We start from the raw sequence: 11845 nt of genomic DNA on the forward strand, positions 1-11845 counted from the left end.
CTAGTGGCTTCAAGTGTTAATGAAACAGTCATCATAACTTGCAAACTTATTAGGGTAAGGTTTTATACAGCTGTATTAAGACATGAACAAGTTTTCCCAATGTCATTCTACTAAGATTTAGGGAATGCTTATATCCTTTGACCTATGCTGAATCTTTTGGAAACTTACTTAATTTTTGATCAAGACCTTCCATTTTTATTGCAAAAATAATGTGTATACTCCTTTACAAAGGTGATAGACAGCAGTAAATCACTATAAGCAAATGCCAGAGGAACTAAAACTTCGGAACAATTACACATTTTGAAAGATAGATATGTGCAATAATATGCAATGATGTAATAATTTAGCATTTACATGTAAAATGTAAAAATTAATAATAACATACAAACAAGATAAAGGATATTATGCCTGATATGCTCATTTCATTTCTACTGCAGTATTGTGGCAAATTCAACTGATGAACAGAACTCCACGGAGATAATACTTTTCACTACTGATACAACTGATGGAGCATAGCTAGACTGGTCTCCTGAAACCTTAATAATAGTTTCTAATACTAGCCAGCCCGAGTCATTCAAAACCTCATGTCACAAACTATAAAGCTATTCTGGTTGTAAAGCTTTCCATTCCATCTGATTAAGATGTTACATAGTGCAGAACATTTTCATAGTTAATTGGGCTAAAACCAAAATATAATAACAAGCATGGCTCTTTACCCTAGTAATTCGTGTACTTGCCTGAGAAAGCAGAAAACCTCTGTCATGGTCCCTGTTATTTTGTATCTTACTCTAAATAGCAAGAGGATAAAATACCAGTAGATAGGCAATCTCCTTTCCAAAACCTAAAGTCAAACACCAGTTTGTAAACTTCAAATAGGAATCCTTAAGAGCTGCTTCTACTTTAAGCAGCAGAGACAGATACAATCCCCTTTACTAGTTGCCACAGAATCCTCCAGTTATTTTGAGTCACTAACAGACATTTTTTTCTGCCTCTGATGTATAAAAAAAAAATCTAGTCTCCTGTGCTTAAACATACTGGGTCACTGCCTTGCTGTAGTTTGATGCCATACATAGCTTTGGGGTTTTTTTGTTTTCCCTCAGTATGCAAACATGTTTAATTTTGCCTGTAAATATATTTGTAAATAAAATTTTTACATAGCTAGAGCTAATCTGTGTTTTTTATAGAGTGCATTGGAAGTACCTACCTGTCATATATATATGAAAGTGTCAAACATAGTGAAATAGTCAAGCAGTGCCCATGGTACTCAAACACCACTCTTCCAAGTTTCTGGAAGAGTTTCTCTGAGGATTTTCCTAGGAGGAAACTGTAGAAGTGCAACAGAAAAGCTCATACACCTTCAGTTTTGCTAGCAGTGGTAGTGTACTTGGTCTAAAAAAAATACAACAGTTGTAAAAATTAAACTGTTAAAAGAACAGTAATAACTCACACCCTTCTTTTACAGAATACTTATCAACAAAGTGACTGAGGGGCTGCAAGTTACAACAGTTCAATAAACTTAAAAATATCACAACTTTCCAGAATTACCACAGCTGTGAGTAGGAAAGGAAACCATAAAATGGAAAGGAAGGCTAATAAGCAATTCACAAAGAACTAATACTGTTTCTTAAACTGGGGAAGAGATGAAGGCTTCTCAGTCCAAGATCTATGGTACCTAAGGTCTTGCCGAGGCAACCTACCTCAGACTGAGAAACCTGTAATTCAGCTTCCCTTATCTCAAGACTACTAGAACACTTGTAATACTATTCTCTCTCAAGATGCCATATTTTTTAATCTATCACTAGCCAGACAGGTAAAAACTGAACTCATGGACAAATTGCCACTTTACTGGTTAGTGCCTTCAACATCCCTTAAAATCTCAAAGGAATTTTGTTAGGAATTTGCACCCCTGTGCACTGTGATTAACACACGTTTGCACCTGGGGATGTGAAGCACACCGTGCCCTCACAGGACTTAGCATGAAGGTGAAGAAACGTAGAGCAAAGCTATTCGATCCTTGCCAATAACACTGTGCCTAGGGTAAAGATGTCCCTGCCCAGGTTACCTGAGAGTGGGCAGTGGCCTGGGCTGGGCGGTGCTGTCAGCCAGCCGTCTGAGCGTGCGAGACTGGCAGCCCCTTTGCTTTTTGCCAGGCCCCGGCGTTCATCAGACTTCCTCAAGGTTCACGACGCTGTTACACACGCTGGTTTCTGCGCCTGCCTTTCACCTTATTAAGCCCTTCCACTCACAGGCCCACGTACGCGCTCAGTGGCCCTCCGCGAGGCGCGGAGGGAGAAGGGCGGGAAGGGGGTCGGTGCTGAGGAAGAAGGGCGGGAGCGGGGTCAGCGGCGGGAGAAGCGAGGCGGGCGGTTGCCGCCGGCGGAGGGGCGGTGCTGCCGGAGGTGAAGAGGTCTCGGGCGGACCCGGCGAGAGCGGCTTCCTCATGGGGGGAAGCGAGCCCGGCAGCCCCTCGGGGTGAGGGGGAAGGCGCCGCAGGGAGAGGGCGGGGAGCGACAGCTGGAGCCCGCCGCCCCGTCTGGCTGTGGCGACCGGGAGGGTGTCGTGGTGCGGCGGAGGCCCACAGGACAAGCTCGGCTGCCAGGACGCGTTGCTGTGGAGTCTGCCGTCAAACTTTTCGGCCAGGGGCCAGAATGTATGTTAGGCCCTGCACTGTTGGCACATTTCTCATTGAAATTCCGACTCAGAACAGAGAACATGCATAGACAATCTGAGTTACTAATATTTTTGCAATAAAAGTCCTTAAAAATCCATATAGGCTAGGCTCACGTCTGTGCAGAAGGCCTAGAGAAGGCCTGATTCCATTAAAATATTTAAAGCATATTACATAATAGTATTAAAAGACAATAAATGAGGTGTTAACAAAATCTGGAACTGACAGCCTTCTGTAGTTTAAGTAGAAAGGCCGTTGCAGGTTTTAACATTTGGGAATGTATACAAATAAGAATTTAAGCAAGTCTATAATACAGCTGATACTGTTAAAGCACAGAACACCAAGAAATCCATTTCCTGTTGAATTAAGAAATGTGGGAAAGGAGTGAAAGTTACAGAAGACGGGACTGGTGCAATCTCATGAGGGTAGAGAAAGCAAGGGTAAAATTTGGCAGTGTAGCACATGGCAATATAATTGAGATTGGATACTCTAGCATGTAAAGATTTCACATTATATGATAAATTTAAGAAATCTAAGCACCCTTTTTAATGTATTAGATCAGTGTAGTCCTACATAATTTTCTAAGGAAAGAAGTGAAATAAATTATAACTAAAACAGTCTAGTGGAAAATCTGTGTCACAAAAGTAACATTCTAACTTAAACAGACTGATACCTCATATACTGTTTCAAAGAAGAAAAGCAAACCATAAGTGTTAGGTAGTTAATTTAAGTGTCCTGACTGTGCAAAGCAGAATTAACACCAGTCTGGTTCTTAAAATTGAGAGTTTTCTTTTAAGGAGTCCACATTCAAGACCTTATCTGTAATTTTGTCTAGTTTAATTTAACTTAACTGCTTCCACTGTTACTCTTCTCTAAGTTGATTTTGTCCTATATTCTGTAAATGTTAGTCATATTCATGTGGCTTTACCATTTCTTTTATTTTGTAAATTAATTACACTTGTTATCACTCCCTGTACCATATCTGAAAAGTTATCCATCCCTCTATGCCCTGCGTAGTATGGAACTCCTGCTTTAAGTATGTGCTTCAGTCCCACTCACATTAGCTCTCACCTGTATACCTCTGTGAGAAATATATTTCAAACAAATCTGATGGTTTTTTTATAAAAACTGTTTGCACTTATGCATAGCATAAAACTCTCATAGCTGGACAGTGAGAAAAATGCTTTACAGCATCACATGGCATCTTTTTATGTTGTATGTACTAAGCCTTTGTCAATGCAGCTCAGTTAGACTTTCCTCTTCATGAGGAAAATGATCTCCATTAGATTAATTTTAGCTGCAAGCCTATAGTGCATATTTTACATGTTTATATTCACAGCCAGTCATGTACTCAGATTCCTTCTTAGCATGTGAAATGTGTTTGATCTGAGCAGGCACAGACAGCGCTGAAGTTCAATACCAGATTAAAGCCTCTTTCTTTACAAGGGGATTAGCTTTGAAAAAGGAATGTGCCTCTTTCAACAAACTGTGAAATGCTGATCTCTAGGAAAATAAATATTTATTACTCTTTTTCCTTTTATCATAATACAGCTTTACATTACTTTACCTTTTTAACAGCTATTGTGAGCTGTCTTTTGATTATGCCAAATGTATTCCTCCAGTCTGTAGGAAGGCTCAGCCTGCCACCTAGAAACATGTCTGGTGCAAGATAAGGGTAGACAGCTGTGTATTGCTGCCAGAAGTCATAGTGCTAAACAAAGACAAATGTGCAAGAATGTGACATCCATACTTCTGGGAAGAGGAATGAATGCTGAAGGAGGAACACTGAACAGCTGATTACTTCCGCTGTTAACCTCAGTAGGACTAAATTTAAAAAAAAAGTTAAAACACAGCTGGCTATATAGAATGAACTGCTGAGAGATTTGTCAGTCACTAGCTTCTATTAGGGAGACACTTAGCTGGGGAGTATTTTTGGAAAGAGTTTCCATGGAGTTGGAGAGACTTCAGGCCTTTTGCTTTTCTCCGATTGGCCAACAGACAGGTGCTGAAAAAGGTGGTGGCAGAAATATTCCAGACGTGGTGAATATCCTATGGACAAGCAACGGCAACTTACTTTTTGTTTTATGATAAGCTGTATCATGTAAAAATATAACATAATTTTTCCTTGCTCCCTTTCTGATGTGAAACAAAAAGAGGTCAGACAAAGCACCAAATAATATCAGTTGAAAATACAGCCACCTGTGTTTACAATTTGAGAGTGTGTATTCTACCATAGCACATGTTTAATGGCTTAAAACTAAAACCATATATTTTTTCTTCCAGGGTGAAGTGTTCTACTTACTTCTGATTTACAAATACATGTTTTATGTTTGAAGTGCCTATGTCCTTCAAACAGAAATGTATTATTCCATTGTAAATTAATCATTTACTTTTAGAGGTAATCAATCTTTCAGAGGTAATCAATCTTTTAGAGGCAATCATTTACTTTCATCATGTAGCAAACAAATTATTTTTCAAAATAGGTGCTTTTAGGAATTACATGAAGTAAGCCTCAGAACTTGGGAGAAAGCAGGACCCTTTCAGTGGCAATGAAAACTTGTGTGGCGGCACTGAGAATCCTTTTATTTCTTCATTTCAGAGTCAATTTATAGAGCTTGGACCCCCAAATTGAATCCACTGGTTCTATCAAAAGCAAGAGTTAGAATTTTGACAGAGTATTGATTTTGTACTTATAAGTACATCTCTCTCTCTAGGCATTACAGCTTCAGAGCCAATGAGTAAACATTGTGGGGGTACAGTCCTGATACTTTGGCATTGATGGACTGGAAAAATGGACGTCCAAGATTTTTAAGTAAAACAAGCTGTTAAACATGTTCTCTATTTAGGCAGGATCAAGCTTTTTCCTTTTCCTAAACAGTGATCATTTCTGGGGGGAAAAAATAAAATTTGCAGAGATGAATTTAGTACATTTAGAAGGCAGGGATGAAAAGCTGTGTAAAAATATATTCCAGACAGAACACAATAGGTTCTACTCACCATCAAACATGAAAAATGCATCATAAGATATGCACACCTCCCTTCCTGTCCTGTTTGATACCTTGGTTAGAATTAAGATAAAGAGGCAAAGTATGCAGTTACCTGCAGGTATGTTTTTATATGCTTTAAATTCTACAGCATCAGATGGGCACCTTTTATTGGATACTCCCTTTCAAAGAAGGAACAGTTAATTCTAAATTCCTATATTTCATAGTTATTGAATGAGATGTCATTTGAGTTTCAGTGATGCTTTATACAGCAATTTTCTGGTCCTTATACGAAGCTGGTAGTATTAGTCTAGAAAAGGGAGTCAGACTGATTGATCAGTGAACTAATGAACTCTCTTTAAAAGGTGAAATGTTACAGATAATCATGCAAAATATTCAACCAGTCAGAGGAAGAATGTGGACCTGGGAGGAAGCAGGCCTGAAGAGCCAAGACAACCGCCCTTTAATGATGATGCAAGTATGCGTATGAGAGTTAAAAGCTGTCAGTGAGACAGCTGAGGGAGCCACTGAAACAATGATTCACCCAAGTGGGTTACTAGAAACAACACCTTCAGACTGTTTGGAATACAATTTCTGGCCTTGCCATCAAAACTTGACTGGATCCAAAGAACCCGCAGATGAAAGACAGGAGGTTTTTGTGATGTTTCAGAAAAGGCTCTGAAATTCTAAGATGCGATATATAAGCAATCTAACACATATATTATTTGCTTTGAAATTTGGGCAAGGGTAAAACTTGGCTATAACCCACAGAACTTGGGTAATAAATCTGTTATTGAAAAATTTCTTGCAATAGCATTAACTGTATTGTTGCCCAGGTGGTACAGACAGAAATAGAGGCAGGTCTGGTGTGCAAAATTAGGATCCAGTAGAACCAATCAATCTAGATTTTACTTTACATAACAAGAGGGAGGGAGGGTGGTGCTCTGAACAAAACAAACCAAACAACAAGCTGCTTAACTCACTTTGTTGCCACTCTCAGATCCTAAAATAATCCAAAGAGGCTGGAGAGTTAGAAAGTTTATGTTGATACAAGCAGTTTTAGAGGAGAAATTAGATATCTTTTATATGGAATTGGGGTAATAATTATGTATAACGTATTTTTTAAAAAATACCTACACATGTACAACTACAATACGTAAAGACACAGTGTTGAGGAATTAGTTAACACAAAACTTTTATTATTTTGAGGTAATTGTACTTACTGTATGAGAATATATTGCACAGTTTTATGAGCAGTGGATATATAATTTCCATGTAAACAAGCCATTACAGCATTCTTATCTCTATTTTTAATAGGATTATTCTGGAGTATGCATTTTAAACCCTAAATTGAAAGCAATGTTATGAGTGAGTCTCAGGAATCAAAATTTAAAGCTTCCTCTTGGAGCATGCTGTCTGTGAGTAGTCACAGAGTCAACTACCTCAAAAGCCCATAAAAGTTACTACCTCTCCTTTGCAGACATTTAGGTATACTTGACCAAGAACTCTCTTCTTACCTTTCTTCTGCAAGTTGAATGGATGGTGTAGTATTCCAGCAAGCAGTGAAGCCTAGAGGGTTTCCTGTATAGCCAGTCTTGACGGTCTTCATTTTCCTGGGCACTGGTACTGGTGTGAGTGAGAGTGAGTTTGCAGTTTTGGGAGTTGCACTGAAGGGATGGCAGAGACTACGCTTAGGGTTGTTGGCGTCCATTGACTTCGAACTTTGATTAAGTAAATTAGTAAATATGATTTACCAAAACTTATAACAATAGTTAGCTTTCATCTTTCAAAGTTCCATTGACTTCATTTATACAGTTATTTAACTAATACAGCTTATAAGAATATTTTTTTTCTTAGAGATATCCAGAAGAAGTAATATGTGGAGACAGAACATCTCTGTCTAATAAGCATTATAAACTGAAAGGTGACAGTAATGGCATCTGCAGTTTGTTTTCAAAATGGAAATGATAATGACAATCTCACAGCTAAAAGCTGTGAAGAAAAATTACTATCTTTTGAGGATCAAGGTGAAAATAAAGTGACTGCAGAGAATTTCCAAATCCATTTTCTTGGAGAGAGGAAATAGAGCAGATATTGACAGTCAATGAGTTTAACAAAAAAAATTTCAGAAATCCAGGTAAGAAGCTAATTCTCTTTTGTGGTCATCAAACTTTCATATGGTTTGAGGAAGGTACTTTAATCAAAACTCTTTTTTTAAAAAAAAGTTTATTACAGAGCTTTTATTCTAAGTATTTCCCTATTATTAGAGCAGACATGATTGTTCTGATACTTCACCAGCATTCTACATGGTTAGGTAACAGTTTATGACTTAAGAAATGTTGGTTTTAACCAAACACCTTAATTTTTCATCAGTTGTAAGTCAAGTAGGAGCAGACACCTGTCATGTACAGACTCTGGTCCTTGCACAAGTCTTTCAAGTTCCTAAATGCAGCAGCTTTGAAAGCAAGACTGCACATTTGTACAGGCTGTTGCCTCACTGCTAAGGTCTCATAGTGGCTGCATATGGTTTACATGACATAGGACTTGTGAAAGAACAAGGCAGAAGGAAATTAACCTAGTTTATCCATTCCTGTCCTAAGTTCCTATGTGATTTCATTTTCTTTCTGCAGGCAGACTTCATTTTGTCATTATCTGATTTCTGAATATTTGGCTTTGCAGCCTTAATGTTATTCTTGTATGTTGCATCATGGAATAAAGGGGTACTTGAACATGATTGCATAATCCTTGTGATAGTTTGCTAAGACTTTCTAAAATGTCACTTTTAGAATTGCACAGATGTATGTTGAATGGGCTAGTGTTTCATCATATGATGTATGTGTGTAAGTTCACTTTGGTTCTTAGGTTCTACCTAGTACGCTGGCATCTGAGTGATTGTTATTTAATGCATTCAGACACACATTTCCTCAAAAATACAGTTCAAAATGTTAGCAAGACTTCATGGTAAATCTCTTCAATCTGCTGTTTGTTTAGTGATGCATAGTGATAATAAAGGTTCGATACTGGTCCTTTATTGAGCTTGCAGCCCTCACATCTTTTCTGAGCATTTCTTATGGGGGAACAGAGGCCTAAAACCAGGGTCATTCACACTACTTATGTGTGTACAACAATTATTTTTTTTCTTGGCTAATACACAGAAAATTGGACAGGGCAGAGGAATGGCAAAGGCATATGAGGGAATCAATGTTCTAGGTTAGACAGTTTAATTAGAAAATGAGTGGTGAATATGATTCTTTTACAAAGGTTGGTTATTCTAAATATCATTACAATTTTGGATAGTAGCTGATACAGAGTGAAAATAAATAAATTTGTTCCAAAAAGTTTGAATAATACAATAGGAAAAAAGGTTCCATTTAGTCTGAAGATGTGAGGTATTCAGTTGAATACCACTGCTGTTTTGTGTGTTTATTAACCAACTCGTAAGTACGATAAAGTAGATGATAAAGTACATATGCGTCCTTTACTCAGAACAAAGATTAAAGAGTTCTCAAAGCGTTAATATTGCTTTGTCCTTGGATATGTTTTCTTCACTGTATGTGGGTATGTTTCATTACCACTGGGTTACTACTGGTAGTATATGAGCTGACTATGATTTTGTTTTGAAAATATTTTATAAAAGAGAAAATGCAAAATGTAAATCAAATTTATAAAGCAATGAACATGGAATTTATGGAAGACATCTAGCATTTATTAACTAAAATTTCACAAATACTTTGTATGTAATTTGATTTATTGGTAGAATTCAAAAGCAGAAAAAATCATTGAAGAAAACCAGAAAAGGATGAAAGATGAAGAGGAAAAAAAAGAGTGGAAACAATGGAAAAGCCTTTGCATTGACAATCAAATTAAACAGAATTTTAGGTCTGGAATAAATAAGTTAAAAGATTTCCTGGAAACATGTCAAAGTAATTCTGTGAAATGTACTGCAGAAATGTCTGGTTTGAATGTCTGTTTTCAACTGTGGAAAGAACAATCCCTAGATAAAGGTAGGTGTATATATTTTTGTGCTTTCTTTGGAGTGGATGGCAGGAATTAGCTGTATGAAGACTGGAGAAGAACATCCTAATAAACTTTGCCTATTGTAATGGCATAGCGTTTTCATACTAACAGCAGAGTTTTGTGTGCAGCTCAGATCACTTCAAGGAAATTAGTTTGTGGGAGAGGCATATTCTGTATCTGAGGAGTTTTCTAGGCGTTACAGTAATTCATCAGTTTGGCATCATCTGAGTTTTGTAAGAAGTAGTTTTTCATAATAGTTATATTGCAGATTATGTTGGGTCAGCTGAGTAACAGAAGAGGAAATAATGCTTTAAGCATGCTAAGGCACACAATAGACCCATATTGTGCTTTTTGAGGGTGTTTTTATTATGTCAAGCTTGCATATCTTAGTTCATTTCTGTTTCCACTAAATTCATAGCAGTGATGATGAACATATGTTCTTCACATGATAAACAATAAGGTATAAAAAGGTCTGTGAGTGAGGTATGCATCCACTGGGTCTAATGGCCTCTCTTCTGCCTAATACTCTCCCTCCACAGTGTCAGCCAGGGGCTCTGGTACTGCATCAGGTGATGCATTGCTATTTTGTGGTTGCCCAGATCCACAACCCATTCAGTTTGGGACTGTTGATGCTGCTCAATTTGAGCTATTTTTATGAGCCCACTGATACACTCTCTGGGAATGAAAGGAAATTATAAACAGCTTGCAGTAGCCTTTGGTTTGACCCTTTTCAGGCTAATCATTTCCATTGTTGTACATACCAGCTTCTTACTGCAGCTTTTTTTTTGTTTTCAAGCTGGATCACCTAACAGATAAAGGTTAGCCTATCATCAGTTAATGTAGAATAACTGGGAGAGTAACACCTAGCAATGAAGCAGTGACAAGAATTAGGGGTGGGCTGACATAAGTAACTATTTAACGCAGATCAACAGGTGCCTCTAAGGTTTATAGGATTGGAGATCTGGAATGATAGGGGAGACCAGGGGAAAATGCATGCCGCACATTTGCAGACAGAATATGCATGCATTTTCATTTCCAAGTACATCTACCGCATATGCTGATTTCCGTACATATTGGGACATCTGTGAGAATCACTGGCTCCTGATTTTTGAAAGTTTCTTCCATTAGGGGAAAGATTCTTAAAAGCAAAAGTGTTGAATGTGACAATCACTGCAGCTGGCTTTTTTTTTCCCAAGGCAGAAGTGTGAGAGGTCCAAGAATAGCTATTGAAGCAGTGAGAAGAATCCATTCTGTACTGGATAAATAGCATGATTTACTGGAGACAACAGATTATCAGAGGATTGCCAAATGCCTTAGATATTTTGGATTTGAGAATTTGGCAAACAGTCTGGATTATCCACAGGTTATGTCTATAAAATAATTAAAATTTTTCATTTTTCTAATTTTTCTATATTTGCTGCTGCATAGTTGGTACTGTTTTTCTCAAAATATTAAGTTAAAGCAACAACAATATTAGCAGTGAAACCCCCGATAAAGACTGACTTACATTGCAAAATCAAGAACTGTAAAGTTCAGAAATGCCGTATTTATAATTGCCTGTACAACCTGTTGAAAGCAAGTAATGGAGTGAAAGTTAAGGTTGTCTTTCCTGAATTTGAAAAGTGCAAAACCTCCATAGAAGGCTTCTGTAATAGTATTTTAAATGTAGTTCTGTATTCTTTACAAGGAAAAAGGCAAGAACAAATTTTATTACAGGGGATTGACTCCATAACATGTTATCACCAAGGCTTTAAGCCCTAGACCTATGACATTGCTGCCATTTACAAATGTTCTTAAATGCCTAGTGCAGCATGGTTGACTACATATCAGATAGTGGTGCTTGATACCTTAAGAAGCACTTTCCCTGTGAAGTGTGTAAGCTTTTATCATCAATTTCTTTCTCAGTGCCCTCCAGCAGTTTGTTCAGATTTAAATGACTCTCCAGCAATCCCATTCACTTCCAATTTATGAGGTCAGTAATACTCTCTCTAAATTATGCTTCTTTTCCTTTTCTGAAGAGTACGTACCACCTTAGCAGACCAACTGTGATTTTCTTTACTCTTTTGCCTAATTAAAACTGCTCCAATCAATGAGGAGTAAAATTCTTTTTCTGCTAGTTGAAGTGATAAGCAGGTATCATTTAAGGCAACCTCATCCACTGTGCCTTTGTATCTTT

This window comes from Ciconia boyciana, chromosome 5 (assembly GCF_034638445.1).
Source record: "Ciconia boyciana chromosome 5, ASM3463844v1, whole genome shotgun sequence".
Classification (NCBI taxonomy): Eukaryota; Metazoa; Chordata; class Aves; order Ciconiiformes; family Ciconiidae; genus Ciconia; species Ciconia boyciana.